Source organism: Triticum dicoccoides, chromosome 2B (assembly GCF_002162155.2).
Source record: "Triticum dicoccoides isolate Atlit2015 ecotype Zavitan chromosome 2B, WEW_v2.0, whole genome shotgun sequence".
NCBI classification, from domain to species: Eukaryota; Viridiplantae; Streptophyta; class Magnoliopsida; order Poales; family Poaceae; genus Triticum; species Triticum dicoccoides.
The window spans coordinates 255,295,469-255,316,529 of record NC_041383.1 but is presented as its reverse complement, the minus strand read 5'-3'; positions in this window follow the sequence as shown (position 1 = coordinate 255,316,529).

Sequence of the window (21,061 nt, the reverse complement as noted above, 5' to 3'; positions counted from 1 at the left end):
GCCAGAGTGGGAACGTTGGCTACCGTCCACGTTGTAACGCGACAGGGATAGTGGCTCGTCCTTGACACGAGCAGGCGATGGTGGCGTCGGACCCATCTCACTAAGCGATCGCTCCGTCATGATCTCTGTCTGACGGAGAATTCTTCGCCTGTCGAAGCGGCCTCCGCGAGCATGTGATTAGCTCCTTTAGTAATCCGGAAATAGAGCAGTAAGGATTCTCGCCTTTTCCCCATATGTGACCTTGTGTTATCGAACCCACGAGAGACGATGCCCTTTAAGCAAGGGTTTCAAACAATCTTTAGCTAGAGAAATAATTCCATCTTTTGTCCGGATCGGAATCAAGCTCACACTAAAAACACTTATAATAAAAATAGGCATGGGTATGATGACTTATGCTTACAACCATATATTTGTGTCTGGATCATCATGATCTTAATTTGTGCTCTCGAAGTCATCCATCAAGATGTGCTTTCTACGTATCAAAGTGGGGGATGTGTCCAAATTACGTCTTGACCGGCACGCGTCCTGCATAAAGAGTCAGTTGTCCAATCGAAGGCCCTATCTGTCGCGCGGTTGCCCCGGTAATTAAGATAGTAATAATCGGACAAAAGCATTGGGCGTTTAATGACTACACCTCTTGAATCCCCAAGGATAGGATCCGTGTTACCGTACTAAACCTTTCTGTTTCTGGTGTTCAGAATAACACTTCACGGTCTCTGTCCTTAGCCTCTTCGTGACTCACTCTCCATGATCTTGGGTACCTGTAGGGATGAAGAACGCGAACGAGACAAGAGACAACTCCGGAACTGTTGGAAAAGGTAGTAGAAAACAAAAAAAACCGCGCCTACGATCACCCAAGATCAATATGAAGATGCATAACGGGTTAGGATCATGAACGTTACCATCACTGTCGTGGAATTGTCACGTCAGTTGTCCTCGTGAAAGGACTTAGTTGTGGAGCCATCGCAACTAGGTAGCTTGAAGGGGTTAATTGGGACAAAGGACATGAGAGGTTTATACTAGTTCGGCCCCTTAAGGGTGAAGGTAAGGCCTATGTCTAGTTGGGTTGGTATTGATGTTTCGATGACCAGGGAGCGAGATACGCTATGCCCGGCTCTCGATCAGTTGTTTCTTGCCCTAAGCCGCCGGCGGGTCGTCCCCTTATATACACGGGTTGACACCCTGCGGCTTACAGAGTCCCGACCGGCTTATAAATAGTGTCCGGCTCTTTGACTAGTTAAATCTATCTTATGATACAAGTCATGCCATTATGGCGGTTTACTACGACGGGCCTTAAGTCGCCTGTGGGCCTTAGACCCTTTACTGAACCGCCATCTTCATGCTTGGTCTTGGGCTTCTTTCTGGCGAGTCTTCTTTGCGTAACCCGGCCCCTCCTGGGCGGCTTACACAAATAGTTATATCCCCAACATTAGGCCCCAGATTGATTTGAACCGGTTCATGTCAATCTTAAAATACCTTAAGAAATAAATCTTCAACCTTCTGCCTGTGCAAAAGGTTTTCTTAAACCCGCAATGACGTCATCTTTTGGATCTGTGTTAACCCGCCGTGACGTCATCTTTAATTAAATTCCTTTTTTATTCCACCGTATCCTCCAACGGATCTTTTTCCTTTACTGACCGTTTCAAAAACCGAGGCATCGGGGCCGCTGGATAATAATGTTTATCTCCTCGTTTCTCGCGCCGTCTCAGTCAGCCCTTCCTTATAAATAGGCACGACCTAGGTCTTCCCCATTCTCCCCCTTCGGTCGTCTTCTTCCTCTCACTGTCCCTCTGTCGCTCGAGCTCCGCCGCCGCCGCCATTGCAGATCTCCTCGTCCTCACCATCTCAGGCCGCTGCATCGACCTGATTTGACCAGAAAATCGCGACAAACTTCCGCAGCCAACTGCATCTGTAAGTTTCCTCTTGTTCCTCAGATCCGCACTAGGACCTTCAAGCTCTTCGGTATTCTTCGCTGTTCGTCAGGGCCCCTCGTAGATTTCATTACCACCGTCGTTTTTTGATCTTGAAGATGGTATAAACCTGATGCGGTAGTTATTTCGCACCCATTTCAAACACAAATAGATCCCTTTCCATCGTACATAGGTCCCGTTCGAACCCTTGAGCTTCAGCTGTGCCAATTCTAGGTCTAGAAACTTTTCTTTTCAGAACAGTTTTTTTATCCAAAATAATAGCGGCAACTTGTGAAACCGGTTTGTTTTACCCGGAAATAAAAAACTGCCTCTGTCAAATATGTTTAACCATGACTTTCCATGTGGCCGGTTTAAGTAAATGACACTGATCTGTCAACCTTACTTGCTTCTCTCAGTTTTAAGAATATTTTAGTTGTTCTTGATATCTGTAGCGGCTTAAGTATCACTGCGTAGTTGCCCATATATCTTAAGGCCCCTTCTTAAGCCGCCATCTTGAATAGATTTGAAATGTTTTCCTCCGGGTTAAATTTGAACCGGAACTTCTTATTTTGACATAGGCTTCAATTTACGTCATGGCACCTAAGGCAACAAAAGCTCCTGTGACCTGTAACTGGGTACCATCCACAGTCACAAGAAGTAAACTGTCTGAATTTGTGAAGTCTGGTCATCTACCTAAGAAGGAGGTCATGTCTTACCGTGCCCCTGACCCGTCCGAGGAGAAACCTCAACCCAAAGAAGGGGAGGTGATAGTTTTTACGGATCACATGAACCGGGGATTTGCTCCTCCCGGTTCAAAATTCTTCAGGGATGTTTTGAATTTCTTTGACCTTAGACCTCAGGACATTGGACCCAATTCCGTGTCAAATATTTGCAACTTCCAAGTCTTCTGCGAGGTGTACCTGGGAGAGGAGCCCAATCTGCTTTTGTTCAGAGAGCTTTTCTACTTAAATCGGCAGAATGAACGTGCCAACGGGCCCAGTCTTGAAATTGGCGGCACCTCAATTCAGCGGCGGAGAGACTGCCTTTTTTCCTTATGCTGAACTGCTGAGTCATCCGAAAGATTGGAATCAGACGTGGTTCTATTGTCAGGACACTTCTCCGGCTGACGAGAGCCCTCTGCCCGGCTTCCGCGCTGTGCGCCTTGATGCCAACCATCCGCTAGCGGATAAACTAACTGCCATTGAGTGTCTGCCTCTCGCTCCCACCATTAAGAAAATCAAAGCCCTTTTGGGAAACGGCTTGAATGGCATCAACCTGGTCCGAGTCTGGGTCACTTGGCGAGTACTTCCGTTAAGCCGCCATCCCGGCTTAATGTGCACTTACTCAGGCGAAAAAGATGATCCACTGCGTCATAGCCCTGACGACTTACCAGATGATGTGGTGGAGGCTACGACCCAATCGCTGCTGAAAGAGGGCACAGTGACTAGTAATGCCTTCGGCTTACTTCCCTTCTGCAAGAAGAACCCGGCCCCCACAGTGAGTCATCAACCTCAATAAATACTCTTTGCTATGTTACACCTTATTTTTACTCATAATCTCTTATCTTTTTCCACAGGCCGATGACAACTTCTGGAAGGTCAGATATGACCATGAAGCTGCCAAGCAAGCCAGGACAGCCAAGAAAACCGAAAGGAAAGCCGCCAAAATGAGAACTTCAAAGAAGAAGAAGCCAAGCGCTTCAGATTTACTCAAATTGGATGACACTTATGAGGATGACGAAGAGGTAATCCTTAATTCTCTTAACTCCTTTGTCATTATTTTATTGACATTCTATCTTTTCAGGAGGATACAGGGAACAGCCAGGCGGTTGACGAAGAGGTAACTATAATCTCCTCCGACTCAGAGCCTTTGCCAAAGCAAAAAATCCGAAGGGTGACCCGGAAAGTAAGATTTTCACATCCTCTAGCTTATCAAGATCCTCAATTTCTTTTGAAGCAACAACATCTTGAAAGCCGGAGGCAGACCCAGACCAGCAAGGATGCAGAACTCTCCTCCGGCTTACCGGACGTAACTAGGAAGCGTCGGACTGAGGTTATCTCTGATTTACGTTCTGTTTTACCTTTGGCGGGTTTAATTCGCCAACCTCTCAATTCATCTGACTCCAATTATCAGGATACCTCTCCTTCCTCCGGTGAGTCTATGCAATCAAACATGCCGGCTTTCAAAACTTCCCCCGGGTAATGTAACTTTATTTACCTTAGGCTTTACCTTACTCATGCTTTTGTATTCATCCTTCTAGCTTTGTTGACAGCATGCAAGTGAAGCCTAGTAAGAGGGTAAAGAAGAATAAGTCGTCCCAAAACCCGGTCATGACTGAACCGACGTTTGACACGTCTGTTCCTGACAGTTCCACCCATCAGCCGCCACCTGAGCCAGCCTCTGACATTCCAGCACCAACCTCTGATCCACCCGCCGAAGATACGCTCAACACCTCTAATAACCCGGAAGCTCCTAGCCCGGTCAAGACAAATGACCCAGAAGTTGAGATTCTGAAGAGTCAATTTGTTGAGCCAGGGTGGCCCACTATCCTTGCCAAATGCACTGCGAAGGAGGAACTTATAGAACGCCGAAAGGCCAAGCTGGACATTACTGACTATACTCACTTAAGCATTGGAGATATAGTCTCTGGCTATCTTAATCAAGTGCACAACAGCCGTGACCTGGAAATTGATATGGTGAAGCAAATACAACAAAAATCTGAGGTATACCTTATGCCCCTTTTCTGAATCATACTTACTGTATTAGCCCCCAAGTCTATTGCTTATTAATAAATATGATGTAGACTTAGAAATCTGCTTACTGTTGTTTTATCCGGTTTAAAGAGAAGATATTTAACCTGGTTGTAGCATGATAGTTTGAACTTGCGATACACATTAGCCCCCAAGTGTCAAGTATTTTACTTGTAAAGTACTTGGGACTTAATATGCATGACCCGGCATTGTAGGTTAAAAATTCTTCAGCATACATTAGCCCCCAAGTGTCAAGTATCTTTTCTTGCAAAGTGATAGAGACTTAATATTATCTTACCATGATTTTAATTGTAACCTGGCGTCATTGCAGACCACCATAAACCAATTTGAGTCGGAGATTGCTGACCTGAAGAGCCGTCTGGCAGCTCAAGAACTTGAAACTCAAAAGGCCAATTCCAAATTTGAATTCAGCATCTCTGAACAAGAGAAGTTGAAGAAGAATTTTGAGTCAGAGAAGAAAATCTGGGCTGATGAAAAGGCTTCATTGGTGACCCGGGCCGAGACGGCAGAGGCATCACTTGCAGAAGCAACAACCGAGCTTTCCGACTTAAAGCGCCAGATATCTCAAATGGTCTCAGCCATCTTCGGTAAGTTACTGTACATAACCTCAAACATTGTAATCCTTCCTTTGATGACTATTGTAATCGTTATCTCCGGCTCACTTTGTACTCGTGAACGCAAGCCCCGGGAGCACAAACCTCAAGCAGAATATGTTGATCAAGCTGAAAGCGGTTTACACTCTAGTGGAGCAGCTGTACACCGGGTCACAACGTGCTTTAGCCGTTGTAGCTTTATCAAATAATACTCCCCACCTTTTGCAAGACGTGCTGAAGTGTCTCGCTGTGCTACCTCAGCGGATCCAAGATTTAAGGTGGGCGTCCTCAAGAGCCGAGGCCGTAGCCGCGTTGAGCCGGGCAAAAGCATGGATTCCTGAACTAGACCCGGCCGACCTCGCTCTTGGATACCCGAGTTTGAAAGAGGATGGTACCGTATTTGATGATCAAGACTTCACCGCCTGCGTCAAAGACATACGTCCCGTGGCTACCCTCATTGGGAACGATACTGACCTTACCAAGTATTCGTCGGGCTATGACAGTGAGAACCGGAGAATTCCAACACCTCCATATGATCAAGTCAGCCTGATCCCTCCAACTCGTAAGCATACCTTTGCCCCTGAAGTGGACCCAGCCGGTTTAATAGATGATGAAACTGAGTTTGAAGCCTTGAGTGGCATTGACTGGGCCTCGTCAACCTTCTAGGACAAAGCAGCCGACGGAGAGGCGGAGAAGGATAACCCGGAATCTTCAAGCCCGCCGAAGGAGTGAACCGCCAGGCGTTTTATGACTTTGCAAAAAACAATGCTCCATTTATTCAGACTCGGGGAGTCTTGTAATAGGGTAGAAAAAACCTCTCAATGTTTGTCATGCCTTCACGCATGTTTATGGCACTTTAACACTTTCATAAGCCGCCATCAGCTATATATTTCCAGCTGATGTTTATTTTCTTGATGTTAAATACGCTTACCTTATCCTGCATATGAAACCATCAAAATTCCCTTGGCAGTTTATCGCATCGGGGGTTACATAAGGTATTGATAACCCAGAAGGTAAACCCAAAACATCATATATATGCTGGCTTATGACTATATTTATTAAACATAATCACAATAGCATACCTGTGATCCCTTTGGTAATCTCGACTGCTTATATGACCTTCACCCTGCGGTTAAATTCAACTCCTGAAAGTCGGAACATGTAATGTTCACCTGGCACTTAACAACCTGGGGTGATCAATATTAAGCCGGAAGAACAAAAAACCACATCATAGTGCTTTTCAAAAAAGGTCTCAAAGTAGTCAAGTAATTATACTTATGAAATATAATGGATAATAAACAATATTGAAAGGCTTCTGATTCGAATACGATCAGTAAACCGCTCCAAAGGGGTTAAGCTAAGATTCGGATACGATCATATAGCCCCCAGTGGCTTTGGCGATGCCGATCAAATGGGTATCGATAGCTGTGTTCTCTTTGGTTTGAATACGACCTATGTTTGAACATGAAGCCCCCAAGTGACCATAAGAGTTGTTTAATGACGCTGATTCAAATACGATCCACGTCAGACCCAAAGGGGTTAAGCTATGATTCAAATATGATCAAGAAGCCCCCAAGTGGGTTTGGCAGTATGCCGATCAAATGGGTATCGACAGTTGTGTTCTCTTTGGTTCGAATACGACCTATGTTTGAACAGGAAGCCCCCAAGTGATCATGGCTAGATTCAGATATGATCATAAGCCGGACCAAAAGGAAAGCCGGATTCAGGTATGATCCGCTCCCTGTTGGTTGTTTTCACCACCTGATAAAGAAGACATATACACTGTTGAGGATAAAAAGGACAGAGGTCCTACTTTATTGCTTTATATAATATATACAATGTCAAAATATATACATTTTGAGAGCCGGTGGCTTAAGTATAGTAAGGCCGGAGATGGGCGATATTCCACGGCCGGCGGATCTCCTCCTCCGACTTACGTGAGTCTTTGTGCCCTCGAACATCGATGAGGTAATATGACCCGTTGTGCAGATTCTTGCTGACCACAAAGGGTCATTCCCAAGGTGGGGATAGCTTGTGCATGTCAGACTGATCCTGGATGAGCCGGAGTACCAAGTCGTCTTCCTGAAAGGTTCTGCTCCTAACCCGGCGGCTGTGATAGCGGCGCAGGTCTTGTTGATAAATCGCCGAGCAAGCTATTGCCAAATCTCGCTCCTCATCCAACAAGTCAAGTGCATCCTGACGAGCTTTTTCGTTGTCAGCCTCAACGTAAGCCGCCACGTGGGGTGAATCATGCCGGATGTCACTTGGCAGGACCGCCTCTGCACCATAGAATGCAGAAGAGCCAGCAGTGAAAGAGCCAGCAGATCCACTAGAAGTAGTTGCTGGATCAGATGGAGAGGAATTATATCGACCAGCAGATCCACTAGAAGTAGTTGATGGAACAGACGGAGAGGAAGTACATCCACCAGCAGATCCACTACAAGAGCCAGCTAGAGAGCAAACACCATCATCTACAAACGCTAGTGTAGTCAGGTACATTTATGTTTGTGCGTATGTTTGTTTATGTTTGTTATCATGCACAAAAGATGAAATGTAATATGTTTGCACTTGTGATAGTCCCAGGAAGAATTACAAGAGGGCACCAGCTAGAAGAGCTTCTCCAATTATTAAGCAGACAACAACGCCTCAAGTTCCTGTTGTACTAGCCCCCAACCCAGCAAGGAACACCAGAAGCAGAAGTAGGCTAGCCCCAAATCCAGCTGAGAACACCAGGAGCAAGAAATTGAAGTTCTAGTTCTTTTTGTGCCCCAATATCATTTTGTGTGTCCTGTTGAACTGCTAGGTGATGAAGTGTTGTGTGTCCTGTTGAACTACTAGGTGATGAACTTGTTTGAAGTTGTTGAACTACTGTGTGTTTTAAGTTATTGAACTACCGTGTGTTTGAAGTTGATGAAGTAATGTGTGTTTTAAGTTGTTGAACTACTGTGTGTTTGAAGCTGATGAAGTTGTGGAATTTGATGCTTGTTCCCTTAATGATATGTGATGCTTGCTTTAATTTGCTTGCTTGCTCCCTATTCATGTGCCAACATTTACAAATTGTCGTCGTCGACGACAATTTGGTCATGTACATAACTAATGTAACAAAATGAACCAAATTGTCGTCGTCGACGACAATTTGGTCATGTACCTAAGTCATCTAACAATATGAACCAAATTGTCGTTGTCGACGACAATTTGGTCATGTACATAAGTAATGTAACAGAATGAACCAAATTGTCGTCGACGACGACAATTTGGTCATGTACCTAAGTCATCTAACAATATGAACCAAATTGCTTTCATCATCCAACAACAAACTGCATTACATTAAGTTTGGTACATTACTACAAGGGATCCCTTACAACAAACATACTTGATTCACTCACTGCCTTGAAAATGCAACAAGTACAACACATACAATAATTCCAGCAAACAACACTACCCAAACATTGAGCATCTCATCTCTCTCCTTCAGTTTCTTCTTCAAAGCACGGTTCTTCTTTGTCAGCTCCATATTTTCCCTCTGCAATTTGTGAGACTTGATCCAGCTGCGTTCAACCTCTGCATGTAGATCTTCAAATGCAAGTGCCACACGCACTGGAGGAGGAGGGTCAACCCAAACCACCCACTTGCACTCATCTAGTAACTAGTTAGATCAGAAAAGAACAACAGATTTAGAAATTTCACATTAGCGGCAACCAAATCGGAAACAAATTGATAATATTAGTTTATTACATCAAGTGGGCATCCTAAGAAACGCCGGCCAGTGCTAGCCCCTCCCTAAGCCACCCGGCGAGCAGGAACTAGCCCATGACCAGGGCATCGATGCTTGGACCTCGATTCCAAGCCGCAAAATGATTCGTCTGGGTGATGGTACTCTGAGACAAACTCCACAATCCCAATCCCATCAATCTAAATCGAAAAAGAGCAAAAAAACCAAATCAGAGAAACCCTAGAATGATATTGAGGTCGAATCCTAATGGAGTGCTTCACTTACCTCTGCTTCCAAACCAACCACGGTCGATGAGCTCGAGGACCCGAAGCTCGTCGTCCGCATCTTCTCCTCCCTTCAGTCCACTCCCGCGCCTCTGGATCTGTTCTTCACCAGTGCCTCTGTCTGATTCCCCAAGTGAGCTCGAGGAGGACGAAGCGGTAAGGGCGCAACGGCCACAGGGGAAAAATTGTCCAAAACGGAGCGCCGTATACGGTCAAACGGCGCTGACCAAGCAGAACCGTGATGGAAGGGCAAAAATGAAAGAATCCCAAAGTGGCTTGGACAGAACAGGTGAGTTTCTGAAACTAGGGGTAAAACAGACGAGTGGGACACAACTAGGGGCATAAAATTAATTATCCCAATAAATAATGAGTTCACAACAGTACCAAGAGTGGTGATTTATTTTCTTGTACTAACAGATCTCATAAGATTTTCTGTTGAGTTTTGTGTTGTGAAGTTTTCAAGTGTTGGGTAAGGATTTGATGGACTATGGAATAAGGAGTGGCAAGAGCCTAAGCTTGGGGATTCCCAAGGAACCCCAAGGTAATATTCAAGGACAACCATGAGCCTAAGCTTGGGGATGCCCCGGAAGGTATCCCCTCTTCCGTCTTAGTCTATTGGTAACTTTACTTGAGGCTATATTTTTATTCACCACATGATATGTGTTTTGCTTGGAGTGTCTTGTATGATTTGAGTCTTTGTTTTTTAGTTTACCACAATCGTCCTTGCTCACACCTTTTAGAGGGACACACATGAATCTTGATTTATTAGAATACTCTATGTGCTCCACTTATATCTTTTGAGCTAGGCAATTTTGCTCTAGTGCTTCACTTATATCTCTTTAGAGCACGACGATGGTTTTATTTTATAGAAATTTTTGAACTATCATGCTTCACTTATATTATTTTTAGAGTCTCTCTAAACAACATGGTAATTTGCTTAGGTTATGAATTTAGTCCTAATATGATGGACATCCAAGAGGGATATAATAAAAATGTTCATATAAAGTGCATTGAATACTAAGAGAAGTTTGATTCCTTATGATTGTTTTGAGATATGAGGATGGTGATATTAGAGTCGTGCTAGTGAGTAATTGTGTATTGTAGAAATACTTGTGTTGAGGTTTGTGATTACCGTAGCATGCATGTATGGTGAACCGTTATGTGACGAAGTTGGAGCATGATTTATTTATTGATTGTCTTCCTTATGAGTGGTGGTCGGGGACGAGCGATGGTCTTTTCCTATCAACCTATCCCCCTAGGAGCATGCGTGTAGTTCTTTGTTTCATGGACTAACAGTTTTTTGCAATAAGTATGTGAGTTCTTTATGACTATTGAGTCCATGGATTATACGCACTCTCACCCTTCCACCATTGCTAGCCTCTCTAGTACCGCGCAACTTTCACCAGTACCATACACCCACCATATACCTTCCTCAAAACAGCCACCATACCTACCTATTATGGCATTTCCATAGCCATTCCGAGATATATTGCCATGCAACTTTCCACCGTTCCATTTATTATGAGACGCTTCATCATTGTCATATTGCTTTGCATGATCTTGTGGTTGACATAGTATTTGTGGCAAAGCCACCGTTCATAATTTTCATACATGTCACTCTTGAGTCATTGCACATCCCGGTACACCGCCGGAGGCATTCATATAGAGTCATATTTGAAGGAAATATGACCTAGAGGCAATAATAAAGTTGTTATTTTATATTTCCTTATTTCATGATAAATGTTTATTATTCATGCTAGAGTTGTATTAACCGGAAACTTGATACATGTGTGGGTACATAGACAAAATACCGTGTCCCTAGTAAGCATCTACTAGACTAGCTCGTTATCAAAGATGGTTAAGTTTCCTAACCATAGACATGTGTTGTCATTTGATGAACAGGATCACATCATTAGGAGAATGATGTGATGGACAAGACCCATCTGTTAGCTTAGCATAATGATCGTTCAATTTTAATGTTATTGCTTTCTTAATGTCAAATACGTATTCATCTGACTATGAGATTATGCAACTCCCGGATACTAGAGGAATGCCTTGTGTGCTATCAAACGTCACAGCGTAACTGGGTGATTATAAAGATGCTCTACAGGTATCTCCAAAGGTGTTTGTTGGGTTGGCATAGATCGAGATTAGGATTTGTCACTCCGAGTATCGGAGAGGTATCTCTGGGCCCTCTCGGTAATACACATCATAAGAAGCCTTGCAAGCAAAGTAACTAATGAGTTAGTTGCGGGATGATGTATTACGGAACGAGTAAAGAGACTTGTCGGTAACGAGATTGAACTAGGTATGAAGATACCGACGATCAGATCTCGGGCAAGTAACATTCTGATAGACAAAGGGAATTGCGTATGTTGTCATAAGGTTTGATCGATAAAGATCTTCGTAGAATATGTAGGAGCCAATATGGGCATCCTGGTCCCGCTATTGCTTATCGACCAGAGAGGTGTCTCGGTCATGTCTACATAGTTCTCGAACCCGTAGGGTCCGCACGCTTAACGTTCATTGACGATATAATATTATATGAGTTATGTATGTTGGTGACTGAATGTTGTTTGGAGTCCCGGATGAGATCACGAACATGACGAGGAGCTCCGGAATGGTCTGGAAGTAAAGATTCATATATTGGATGATATGGTTAGGCCAAGGGGTCAGGCCCATGGGGCTATAGGTCGGTGCAAAAGAAAGTTTTGTGGAGGTCAGAGGCCAAACGCCGGAGACCCTGGCGTCTGGCCCTCAGCCAAACGCCAGAGACCCTGGCGTCTGGCCCTTGGACAGATGCCGAGGCCCATGGCGTCTGGGCAAGATGCCAAGGATTGTGGCATTTGGTCCTGGAGTCTGAGTGGGACTCTTGCCTTTTGGGCAAAACCGACTTTGAGGAGGCTTTTGCTCCAAGTTTTGACCCCAGGGCTCAACATATAAATATAGGGGTAAGGCTAGCACCAAAGACACATCAAGAATCACCAAGCTGTGTGCCGGCAACCCAGTCCCCTCTAGTTTATCCTCTGTCATAGTTTTCGTAGTGCTTAGGAGAAGCCCTGCGGAGATTGTTCTTCACCAACACCATCACCACGCAGTCGTGCTGCCGGAACTCATCTACTACTTCGCTCGTCTTGCTAGATAAAGAAGGCGAGGACGTCATTGAGCTGAACGTGTGCGGAACGCGGAGGTGCCATATGTTTGGTACTTGATCGAGACAGATCGTGAAGGTGTACGACTACATCAACCGCGTTGATAAACGCTTCCGCTTAGCGATCTTCAAGGGTATGAAGATGCTCTCCCCCTCTCGTTGCTATGCATCTCCTAGATAGATCTTGTGTGAGCGAAGGAATTTTTTGAAATTGCATGCTACGTTCCCCAACAGTGTCATCTGAGCCAGGTCTATGCGTAGATGATATGCACGAGTAGAACACAAAGAGTTGTGGGCGGTGATCATCATACTGCTTACCACCAATGTCTTATTTTGATTCGGTGGTATTGTTGAATGAAGCGGCCCGGACCAATCTTACATGACCATGTTCTTCAGACCGGTTCCACTAACAGACATGCAACTAGTTTTGCATAAAGTTGGTTGGCGGGTGTCTGTTTCTCCTACTTTAGTTGAATTGAATTTGACTGTGGCCAGTTCTTGTTGAAGGTTAAAACAGCAAACTTGATAAATCACCGTTGGGGTTTTGTGCCGTAGGTAAGAACGGTTCTTACTAGAAGCCCGTAGTAGCCACGTAAAACATGCAACAACAAAGTAGAGGACGTCTAACTTGTTTTTGCAGGGCATGCTTGTGTGATATGGTCAAGACATGATGTGATACACGTTATTGTATGAGATGATCATGTTTTGTAAAAGTTACGGCAACTGGCAACAGCGTTATGGTTGTCACTTTATTGCATGAAATGCAAACTCCATGTAATTGCTCATAGTTGTAGAAGCAATAATTGTCGAGACGACCACGATGCTACGATGGAGATCAAGGTGTCGAGCCGGTGACAATGGAGATCATGACGATGCTTTGGAGATGAAGATCAAAAGCACAAGATGATGATGGCCATATCATGTCACATATTTTGATTGCATGTGATGTTTATCTTTATGCATCTTATTTTGCTTAGTACGGCGGTAGCATTATGATATGATCCCTTAACTAAATTTCAAGGCATAAGTGTTCTCCCTGAGTATGCACTGTTGCAACAGCTCTTCGTGCTGAGACACCACGTGATGATCAGGTGTGATAGGCTCTACGTTCACATACAACAGGTACAAGATAGTTTTGCACATGCAGTATACTCAGGTTAAACTTGATGAGCCTACACTACTGCAGGATGCTGCTAATGCGAAACTACGATCAGAGACCCTTTGAGAAACTGTGTGCGATACAATAATCGCAAACGGTGGTGTCAGAGAACCGTCAAAAATGTCCAAAACGTTTGCGATGATGGATGCATCAAACACGGTTCAGATTTAGTTGTGCGATGCACGGCATACGGTTCAGTTCAATGAACTGTTTGCGATGAGGAAGAACAAAAGAAATGGGCAGCCATATGAAGGCGTGTGTAATACACAACATACAGTTCACACGGATTAACTATTTGTGATGAGGAGGAACAACAGAAACGGACAACTAGATAAAGGTGTGTGTGATTGAGGGCATACGCTTTAGAAGGATTAACTATTTGTGATTAGGCAACAGAACAGAAATGGTCAGCCAGATCAAAGGTGTGTGCGATTGATGGCATACACTTCACACGGGTGAACTGTTTGCGATTAGCCACTACAAACAGAAACAGTTAGACAGATCAACGTGTGTGCGCTAGACGGGCACACATTCTAATTAAAAGAAGCGTGTGCGATGGTAATAACGAGCGCACACGGTTCTTGGAACAAGACGTGTGCTGACATTGCCTATCGCAGTGCACCAAACGCCACGTACGCGGCCGAAAAAGCATGTCCATGTTACGCCGTCCGGGAATAGTGCCACACTTAGAAATTATAAAACCATCAATAAATTTTGAGCCTGCATCCCATCACCTTCCAAATTGCAAACATGTTCACACTGATCAAAACCTAAATGGTTTCCCACTTAGGAGCATATTAGTACTGATGACCCGCAAGTATACAGGATAGTTGTAGCCTCTTTCGATAAGTAAGAGTGTCGAACCCAACGAGGAGCTAAAGGTAGAACAAATATTCTCTCAAGTCCTATCGGCCACTGATATGACTCTACGCACGCTTGACGTTCGCTTTACCTAGAACAAGTATGAAACTAGAGGTACTTTGTAGGTGTGATAGGATAGGTTTGCAAGATAATAAAGAGCATGTAAACATAAACTAGGGGCTGTTTAGATAAAGATGCAATAAAGTAAATATAGCGAGTGTGGAAGAGTGGTGGTAGGAGTTGTGGAACTGTCCCTAAGCAATTGACTATGTTACTAGACCGGTAATCACTATTGCAATTATATTTGAGGGAGAGGCATAAGCTAACATACTTTCTCTACTTGGATCATATGCACTTATGATTGGAACTCTAGCAAGCATCCACAAATACTAAAGATTCATTAAGGTAAAACCCAACAATAGCATTTAAGCATCAAGTCCCCTTTATCCCATACGCAACAATCCCCTTACTCGGGTTTGTGTTTCAGTCACCCACGCAACCCAATATAAGCGAATCATGAACGCATTGCCACACCCTACAGCGGGAATCCCTCACGCTTGCGCGACACGGAGGGCACAATAGGACAGCACCAATAATAAAACATGCAACTTAAACCAATCATAGCAATTCATCAATCACCGATAGGACAACGAAAATCTACTCAGACATCATAGGATGGCAACACAGCATTTGAAAATAATATGAAGCATAAAGCACCATGTTCAAGTAGAGGGTACAGCGGGTTGCAGGAGAGTGGACCGCTGAATATAGATGGGGGAAGGTGATGGAGATGTTGGTGAAGATGACGGCGGTGTTGGTGAAGATCGTGGTGATGATGATGGCCCCCGGCAGCGCTCCGACGCCACCGTAAGCAAGGGGGAGAGAGCCCCCTTCTTCTTATTATTCTTCCTTGACCTCCTCCCTAGATGGGAGAAGGGTTTCCCCTCTGGTCCTTGGATCCCATGGCGTGGGAGGGGCGAGAGCCCCTCCGAGATTGGATCTATCTCTCTGTGTCTGCGTTCTCAGATTCTACCCCTTCACCATTTCTTTTATATCTGGAGATCCGTAACTCCGATTGGGGTGAATCTTTCGCCCAGATTTTTCTCATAAAATTAGCTTTCTTCGGCAAAAGAAGAGCGTCAACCACCTTACGGGTGGTCCACGAGAGTCCAGGGCGCGCCCAGGGGGGAGGGCGCCCCCTGTCTCGTGGCCACCCCAGACACCGTTTTGCATTGATTCTTCCTCCGGAAAATCCCAAATATTCCAAAATAATTCTCCGTCCATTTTTATCCCATTTGGATTCCATTTGATATTGGTTTTCTGTGAAACATAAAACATGCAACAGACAGGAACTGGCATTGGGCACTAGATCAATATGTTAGTCCCAAAAATAGTATAAAAAGTTGCCAAAAGTATATGAAAGTTGAAGAATATTGGCATGGAACAATCAAAAATTATAGATACGACGGAGACGTATCAGCATCCCCAAGCTTAATTCCTGCTCGCCCTCGAGTAGGTAAATGATAAAAAGATAATTTTTAATGTGGAATGCTACCTAGCATAATCTTGATCATATATCTAATCATGGCATGAATATTAAGACACGAGTGATTCAAAGAAATAGTCTATCATTTGACATAAAAACAATAATACTTCGAGCGTACCAATAAAGCAATCATGTCTTTTTAAAACAACAAGGCCAAAGCAAGCTTATCCCTACAAAATCATACGGTTTGTCCATGCTTCATTTTCGTCACACAAAATGCCCCCATCATGCACAACCCCGATGACAAGCCGAGCAATTGGTTCATACTTTTTAACGCGCTTTAGCTTTTTCAACCCTCATGCAATACATGAGCGCAAGCCATGGATATAGCACTATAGGTGGAATATAATATAATGATTGAGGTTATGTGGAGAAGACAAAAAGGTAGAAAGTCTCACATCAATGCGGCTAATCAACGGGCTATGGAGATGGCTATCAATTGATGTCAATGTGAGGAGTAGGGATTGCCATGCAACGGATGCACTAAGAGCTATAAGTGTATGAAAGCTCAATAAAAGAAACTAAGTGGGTGTGCATCCAACTTGCTTGCTCATGAAGACCTAGGGCATTTGAGGAAGCCGATCGTTCGAATATACAAGCCAAGTTCTATAATGAAAATTCCCACTAGTATATGAAAGTGATAACATAGGAGACTCTCTATATGAAGAACATGGTGCTACTCTAAAGCACAAGTGTGGAAAAAGGATAGTAACATTGCCCCTTTTTTTTCTTTTTTTTCTTCTTTTTCCTTTTCGGTGGGCTTCTTTGGCCCCCTTTTTTATTTAGGCTTCTTTGGCCTTTCCCTTTTTTTCTCTTTCTTTTTGTTTTCTTTTTTTTCATGGGGCAATGCTCTATAATGATGATCATCACACTTTTATTTACTTACAACTCAATATTACAACTCGATACTAGAACAAAGATATGACTCTATATGAATGCTTCCGGCGGTGTACCGGGATGTGCAATGATCTAGCGTAGCAATGACATCAAAAAAAGGACAAGCCATGAAAACATCATGCTAGCTATCTTACGATCATGCAAAGCAATATGACAATAAATGCTCAAGTCATGTATATGATGATGATGGAAGTTGCATGGCAATATATCTCGGAATGGCTATGGAAATGCCATGATAGGTAGGTATGGTGGCTGTTTTGAGGAAGATATAAGGAAGCTTATGTGTGATAGAGCGTATCGTATCACATGGTTTGGATGCACCGGCGAAGTTTGCACCAACTCTCAAGGTGAGAAAGGGCAATGCACGGTACCGAAGAGGCTAGCAATGATGGAAAGGTAAAAGTGCGTATAATCCATGGACTCACATTAGTCATAAAGAACTCATATACTTATTGCAAAAGTTTATTAGCCCTCGAAGCAAAGTACTACTACGAATGGCCCTAGGGGGATAGATTGGTAGGAAAAGACCATCGCTCGTCCCCGACCGCCAATCATAAGGAAGACAATCAAAGAAACACCCCATGCTTCAAATTTGTCACACAATGGTTACCATACGTGCATGCTACGGGACTTGCAAACCTCAATACAAGTGTCTCTACAATCCACAACCACCCACTAGCATGACTCTAATATCACCATCTTTATATCGCAAAACTATTGCAAGGAATCAAACATATCATATTCAGCGATCTACAAGTTTATGTAGGATTTTATGACTAACCATGTGAATGACCAATTCCTGTCATCTCTCTAAATTGATATAGGTGAAGCAAGAGAGTTTAATTCTTTCTACAAAAGATATGCCCACGCTCTAACAAATATAAGTGAATCTAAATAGCATTCTACAAATGATGGTTTTCTACGTGAAGAGAATCAGGCAATCCAGACTTCAGATGATATAAGTGAAGCACATGAAGCATTCTATAAAGTCATACTCAAAAGATTTAAGTGAAGTGCAATGAGCATTCTATCAATCAACCAAGGACTATCTCATACCAGCATGGTGCATAAAAGAAAAGTGAAAGCTAAATGCAAAAGAGCTCCAAGACTTGCACATAATGCATGAACGAAACGAATTCGAAAACATACCGATACTTGTTGAAGAAAGAGGGGATGCCTTCCGGGGCATCCCCAAGATTAGACGCTTGAGTCTCCTTGAATATTTACTTGGGGTGCCTCGGGCATCCCCAAGCTTGAGCTCTTGTCTCTCTTCCTTTTCCTCATATCGAGACATCCTCGATTAGACACTACATCCACACAAAACTTCAACAGAAAACTCGGTAAGACCGTTAGTAGAATAAAGCAAATCACCACTCTAAGTAGTGTTGCAAACCAATTCATAATTTGTTTTTGCATTGTGTCTAATGTAATATAGCTTTTTCATGGCTTAATCCACTGGTACAAATTGATAGATTCATCAAAACAAGCAAACTATGCATCAAAAACAGAATCTGTCAAAAACAGAACAGTCTGTAGCAATCTGAACATCCACCATACTTATGTTACCCCAAAAACTACCAAAATTAGGAAAAATAAAAAAGTTGTATAGAAAGACAGTGCAAAAGGAATCAGAACCAATTGACGTTCCAGTTAAAAACGTAAAATCGCGCACTACAGCCAAAGTTTCTGTCCCGCACCGTACAAACCAACAAGCATTGTAAACATCCTGAAGGCAAACCTTGGCACATTATTTTTATAATACAATGGAATTGTACAAGGGGATAATTATTTTTGATGAAAAGTTTCTGTAATCAAGATTCACAAAGTTTCCGTGAGCATGAACAAAGTTCAAGGAGCTCTCCCACTTCAACAATGCTTGTCTTTCTCACTTTCACTTTCCTTTTTTGAAAAGTTTTTAGGTTCCCCTCTTTATTTTTTTGTTTTTAAACTATATGAAAGCTCTCAACAGAAATAAATGACTCTCTAAAACTTCTGGGTTGTCTTCCTGCCAGCGCTTTCTTTAAAGCCATTAAGCTAGGCATTTAGTGCTCAAGTAATGGATCCACCCGGATCCCAAGGTATATCAAAGCCAATTTTAATTAACAATGATTTGTAATTTAGTAGTGAGCATAAAGTAACATATATCATGAAACAACAAAGTCTAACTCTCTTCCTATGCATCGGCATGTCATAAAAGAACAATTCATGCACACATAGTAAAGGCCAATGCATAGTATAAGCAGTTTCTTGCAATTTTATCGTGTTGGAACATAAAGAGGCGGAGATGTGGTTCCTCTCTCATAATAATGGCAAGTAGGAGCAGCAAGCACATGCATATTATATTCATCAAAATCATCATATGCAATGGTAAAAGGCAACCCATCAATATAATCCTTAATAAGCACAAACTTCTCCGATAAAGTGTAGTAGGGAGAATTCAAAAAGATAATAGGACTATCATGCGTGGGTGCAATAGCAACAATTTCATGTTTAACATAAGGAACTATTGCAAGTTCATCTCCATAAGCATAATCCATATTGGCATCTTGGCCACAAGCATAGCAAGCATTATCAAAAAGGGATATTTCGAGAGAATCAACGGGATCATAGCAATAATCATCATAGCAATCATCCTTCGGTAAGCATGAAGGGGAATTAAACAATGCATGAGTTGAAGAGTTACTCTCATTAGAAGGTGGGCACGGGTAGCTAATCCGCTCTTCCTCCTTTTGTTCTTCGCTCTCCTCATCGTCTTTTTCATCCAATGAGCTCACTGTTTCATCAATTTCTTCTTCCATAGCTTCCTGCAAAATATTAGTCTCTTCTTGGACAGCGGAGAAGCCCTCAATATATGGTTTAACATAGGCATTAGAAGCATAATTATCATAACAATATTGAAATATGGCAAAATTTTCAGATTTGTAAAGAGTAGCATCATACTTTTCAATCAAAGAGGCAATCTCATAAGCACCTTTAAAAGCAACAAATTCTTCAATTTGTTGAACATCATAGTAATTGTAAACACCCTTAGCATATGAAGATACGATTCCATTATCACTAAACAAGCATTGATAGGGTAGGTGTTTCTTAGGGTCTTCAGAACAACAAGTAAACTCATATATTTCACATAAATTCCAAGCATAACATTGCAAACGTTGAATTTGATCCCATAATAGTTTCCCTTTTTCAGATATACGGTGTCGCACAAAACAAGCATGCTCATCTAAAGATTTGCCCTCAACTAAACTAGTGGGGGTTTCAGCACGAGCACAAAGGGATCGAAGATGATCCAAGTAAAAAGCTTCAGGATTGTGATAGATTTGGAGTGGTTCTTCAACCACTGGTTCAGTAGGTACAACTAATTTTTTTGGTATTTTGCGTTTCCTACCCATAGCTAAAGATAGAAAACAACTAAGAACAGCAATTAAAAATTACTTAGTGATAAAGCAAACAAGCACACACGAGAATATTCACCCCACCCTATGACTCCCCGGCAATGGCGCCAGAAATAGGTCTTGATGACCCGCAAGTATACAGGATCGTTGTAGCCTCTTTCGGTAAGTAAGAGTGTCGAACCCAACGAGGAGCTAAAGGTAGAACAAATATTCTCTCAAGTCCTATCAGCCACTGATACGACTCTACGCACGCTTGACATTCGCTTTACCTAGAACAAGTATGAAACTAGAGGTACTTTGTACGTGTGATAGGATAGGTTTGCAAGATAATAAAGAGCATGTAAACATAAACTAGGGGCTGTTTAGATAAAGATGCCATAAAGTAAATATAGCGAGTGTGGAAAAGTGGTGGTAGGATTTGTGGAATTGTCCCTAAGCAATTGACTATGTTACTAGACCGGTAGTCACTATTGCAATTCTATTTGAGGGAGAGGCATAAGCTAACATACTTTCTCTACTTGGATCATATGCACTTATGATTGGAACTCTAGCAAGCATCCGCAAATACTAAAGATTCATTAAGGTAAAACCAACCATAGCATTAAAGCATCAAGTCCCCTTTATCCCATACGCAACAATCCCCTTACTCGGGTTTGTGTTTCAAACACTCACGCAACCCACTATAAGCGAATCATGAACGCATTGCAACACCCTACAGCGGGAATCCCTCACGCTTGCGCGACACGGAGGGCACAATAGGACAGCACCAATAATAAAACATG